Source organism: Balaenoptera ricei, chromosome 6, assembly GCF_028023285.1.
Source record: "Balaenoptera ricei isolate mBalRic1 chromosome 6, mBalRic1.hap2, whole genome shotgun sequence".
Taxonomy (NCBI): domain Eukaryota; kingdom Metazoa; phylum Chordata; class Mammalia; order Artiodactyla; family Balaenopteridae; genus Balaenoptera; species Balaenoptera ricei.
In genome coordinates this window covers 119,748,409-119,752,982 of record NC_082644.1, presented here as the reverse complement: position 1 = coordinate 119,752,982, position 4,574 = coordinate 119,748,409, and the positions used below count along the sequence as shown (strand labels likewise).

General features: G+C 56.4%; 1 long non-coding RNA gene across 1 annotated transcript; it reads left to right on the top strand.

The window, feature by feature from the left end:
- The first annotated feature begins 275 nt into the window (after positions 1-275).
- LOC132368013 (uncharacterized) lies at positions 276-4,276 on the top strand. Its single transcript, XR_009503911.1, has 4 exons — positions 276-931; positions 3,247-3,344; positions 3,434-3,834; positions 3,944-4,276. It is a non-coding gene; the product is annotated as an uncharacterized LOC132368013 (long non-coding RNA).
- Positions 4,277-4,574: the final 298 nt, after the last annotated feature.

The following is a 4,574-nucleotide window of genomic DNA, read 5'->3' as shown; positions in this document are numbered from 1 at the left end:
GCAAGTAAAATCCCCGGGGAGCAGCAAGGACCCCGTGATAACCGCCACGTTCCCCGCATCGGCCACTCCGTCTCCAGACGCAGCTCCTCGGAGTCAGCCATGCACTTGCCCTGGGAGGGGCCCGTTAGGCCGGGGTGGGGCCGCAGGAGAAGGTGAGGTCGGCGTTCCAGAGCTCCACCCACCCCGGCCTTGTGTGCCCTCTCGGCTCCTCCACTGAGCAACCTCTCTGCCTGAGCCCAGAAAATGGGCTAAGCTGGACTCCGGTTTCCAGGAATCTGGAAGCAGCCTTGCAGCCTAGGAAGGGCCGGGGGCTTCCAATGGCCAAGCTCCCTCTGGCCAGCCCCTTCCACCCTGTGCCTTGCGGCCTGTGTGCAAACTCGGGCACCGGGTGATGTTTCTAAAAGCAACATCAGAGCCTCTCCGATCTATTTCCTAAACACATTCAAAATCGTACAAAGAGGGACCCAGGGACGGAGAAGCTCCTCTTGCAGGCAATTATCTTAGAGCTAAATCAGCCAAGCAAGCAAAGACCCAACATCAAGGACAGCCACTGCTGTGATGTTTACGGGAGGAAACCTCAAAACAGTTCGTCAGCCTTCAGCAGAACGGGGTGCACTGATCTGCACTTCGTGCAGGGGATCTCAGCAGGGGGCTGGCAGGAGTCGGGGCGCGGAGGAGGCCGGCGGCCTGAGGTCCAGGCCAAACCCTGTGCACAAGTGAGCATCGTCTCCGTGAAGCCTGGCGCCGTGGTCAGAGGCGGGAGCTGTTCCGGGAGCGTTCCCTGCTGCACCCAAGGTCACACCCAGCCCGACTGGAAACTGGGTTCTTAGCGGTGACTCGGTATAACCAAGAAAGTGACCCAAGGCTCAGCATCTGTGGACGTGGCCGATGTCACAGAACTCAGAAGTGGGAAATAGCTGGTTATAACACAGTAAGTGCACAGCCCGGGCTTGTGCACACATGCACGTCTTTCTGCTCAGAAACTGGGTGCTCGCTAGCGGGGGTTGGGGGTTGGTCACCGTTTTCTTCTTCAACTTTCTGAATTTTCTGAACTGTTTTTGCAATAACGATGGAGTCGCAGGGTGGTCGCTAGTTGCGGGGGTGGTGACAATCTCCTTCAACTTTCTGAATTTTCTGAACTTTTTTTTGCAATGACGATAGATTTGTGTTATAATCAGAAGAAAACAATAGAGCTATTTTTAAAGGCAGGCAGCTGACACCTCAGAGAAGGGGAGTGTGGCAGGCCGGGGGGAAGCATCCGGGGCATCAAACTTGCTGGCACCCCACATGACCTTACAGGCCAGGGATGTCCCTGCCCGGACGGACCAAGTGCTCGGAGGAGGGGCCCAGGGCAGAGAGGTGAGGGCAGGAGGGAGGAGGCGCCAGCCGCTGCCAGTGATGAGACAGCTTTGTCACTAACATACGGGACACCCCTCTGCTCTCCCTGGCTGCTCTCTACCCACACTTCAAAACACACACACAAACGCGCAACACCTCCACCAGGGAGGGTTCGGGTGGGTGGGGAGACAAAACGGTGCCCCTTTTGGGAATGACAATATGAGGGAGGAATACAGCCCCGTCTGGAGGGAAGGTTGTGCCCCATGGTGCAATCGACCAGCAGGCAATTCCACAGTGTCCTTGTTGAGCTGTGTGTCCAGCAATGGGGAGGGTCTGCATGAGCGGTCCACACCCCAAGTCGGAAATCAGCACACAAAACCCCACTCTTCCTGAAACATTAACCAGCCCAGACCAGGGGTTTCTAACCGGTTCTTCTGGTTTTGCTAAACTCCCATCCTGCCTCTGAGAAGGGCATACGTTCCCCCCACCCTCCCTCCCCCCTTCCCTTCCCCCAGCACCAGGTCCTCCAACAAAGAAATGAGGAGCACCTTTGACCTCATGTTTGCCTGATGGATGGACAGAGCTTGGGAAATGACGCAGGCGCCGGCCGCAGAGTGGCAAGTAATGGTGGGAAATTAAACCAGCCTCCTTGGGTCATCCATCATTAGAACCTCATTCCTTGCCCCCTGCCCAGGGTCAGCCGCGCTCTCTCAGAGCAATCCATCACCCCGTGGGCTGCAGGATCATGAGACAGCATCTCTCTCTGAGGCCAGGGCCAACCAGACACCCAAAGCCCAGTGCTGGCTCACTCGCTCGGAAATGCCTTTAAAATGCTGTCCTAAATGAGGATTTAATTGAAGTGTAATAAGGCATCTCATATGTGTTTAAAGGACAAAGCCCTCCTGGAATTAAGCAACATTTAAACAATCACTCTGCCTTCTTGGCCGTGGCCTCACCCCACCAACGGCCACCCACCAGGCCTCGGGCAAGCTTTCATTTATTTGCTCATTTAAGAGAAATGTAAGAGGCAGAGACAGTCCTTCATGCTCAGCAGATCCTGTTTCATGGTTCTCCTTCTGGGGTCTGGGAGGTGGAAGACCAGACGGGATGTGGGATGTGGGGTCATGTGGCCAGTTCTGGCCAATGAGATGCAAGCAGTCACTCCAGGTGGAGGTGGTTCCCTTCCATCTCTCTCTTCCCCACCTTGGGAGGCATGCAGGCCCCGGGCTGGGTTACGGCATGGAGAACGGCTGCTCTGGAGAGTGGCCTGGCCCCAGAGCCGTCTCTGTGGAAAAGGAGCCAGTGTGGGTGCAAGCACCGAGGATACAGTTCCCCGGTCACTGCAGCCGATGCAGCCCAGAAGAACGCCCGCACGGGGCCCTACTGCTTGCTGGGTGGGGACTGCAGGGCAAAGAAGAAGACGGGGGTCTTGCCTTTGGCGCTTGCAGTCTTGGAGAAACCACAGAACCACTCTGACTGCCTCATCTCAGAAACGAGGTACTAGATTCCGAGGAAAGAAGGTCATCCCCAGCTAGCCAGCGGCAGAGCCCCGATAGTCACCTGCTCGGTCCTGTACTCCAGGCTCCAGCATCATCCTTGGTGGGGCTGTTCTAGAAGCTCTTGAATTTCAGGGTGAGCTGTGGGAGCTCTAGGTCGGTTCGGTGACGCAGATGGAGCCACTGGGGTCACGGGACCAGCTGAGGTCGGAGGCAAGAAGTCCCCGCTCCCTGTCTGGCCGGCTGGTTATTTTCTGTCACATCTTCCCCTGAAGGCGTCCGTGGAATGAGCAGAGCCACCGGGTCACAATCACGGTCTGGGTACATCATCCTGATGCAGATGCACTGGCTTGTAGGGGAGGCACAGGTCAGGTTTATCTAAATAGAAAACTCACCAAGCTTTTGTCAACAGTGGGAAGTCTTTCAGCAAGCATCTATGAACAGCCTGCTGCATGCACAGCACTCGGTGCCCTTGAATCCTGAAGTTGTTCGAAGACCAGGCTGAAAGATGTGAGAACACTTGGAGTGGGGGAGGGAAGGGAAGGGGGAGGGGAGTCTGAGTTCAGGCTTCGATTAGTCATTTTTTCTCATCTTTTCAGGGTTTCCAAAATTCTGGGCCCATCATGAACCCACGGCTGGGAAGGACCTTGAGGGCACTCCAGTCAAACCCCTCCCCCATCCTCCCCACCAACCCGCCATCCCCTATGATGCTCAGATTCTCTGCACCGTACTTCCAGGAGGGCCAACGCCGGCTCTCCAAGCATCTCTGGAGACAGCTGCTGACCTCATCCCGAGGCAGCCTGGGCCACTTTGGGTACCTGGAGTGCTCAGTGGCACGTCCCACAGGGGGATCGATCTCCAGGCATCAGGTGGTCAGTGGGTGCCCTGACCAGAGTGCAATCTACACAAGGGCAAGCTGCACCTCTGGGGCTGGCATCAGGGGCTTTCTGGGCCCCCGGCAGGAATCAGGGAAGGAATTTGGCCTTGAAGACACTCCCAGGTACGTGCTCTCAGGGCCAGGGTGACTCCTCACCTCTGTTCTTGAAGAAACGTGTCACGTGTCTCGTGTCTCGGAGACTCAGTGCACCCCTGCCGTCTCCCCCATCCAGAGTCCAGAGCTGGGGCAGCCATCACCCCCTCGCCTGCCCCTGGACCCTAAACAGCCCCTGGGAGGGCATCACCTCCCCCGTGGGACATCAGTCCTGTGCATCCCTCCAGACGTCAAAGCAACAGGACAGAGCTCAATCCCTTCTCCGAGCGCCTCCCTGCGTCTTCCAGAGCCCACCTTGGAGGGTCTCCTTTCAAAATGTGTCCTCTTCCGCCTGCATCCCACGCATTCCACGCCCCCCACTTCCGTGCTGTTAAGGAGACTTTATGCTGCCTCCGATGTAGCATCTTTGTCAGTTTTCAATGTGAAAAATAAATAATTACAGGGGTGTTGACAGGCTGGTTAAAAATAGCCCCTTCTCTTAAAAGGTGAAAACCTGGGGGCGTGGGGATGGGAGCTTGCCTCCGTCCAGCCCACCCACTACCCCGGGAAAGCCAGCCTGCTCCAGACTCCGGGGGCCCAATCACATGCCCTGACGCTCCCTGCCGGCCTGTCTCCAAGCCTGATGTCCTGATCAAACCAGGTGGGAGGCCAAGCTGCCCTTGAATCTTGTTATCATGACACATAGGTTTTGATTCAAGGAATGTGACTTCCCAAACGAATCGCCTTTTATTAGGTACTATCACTTTAAA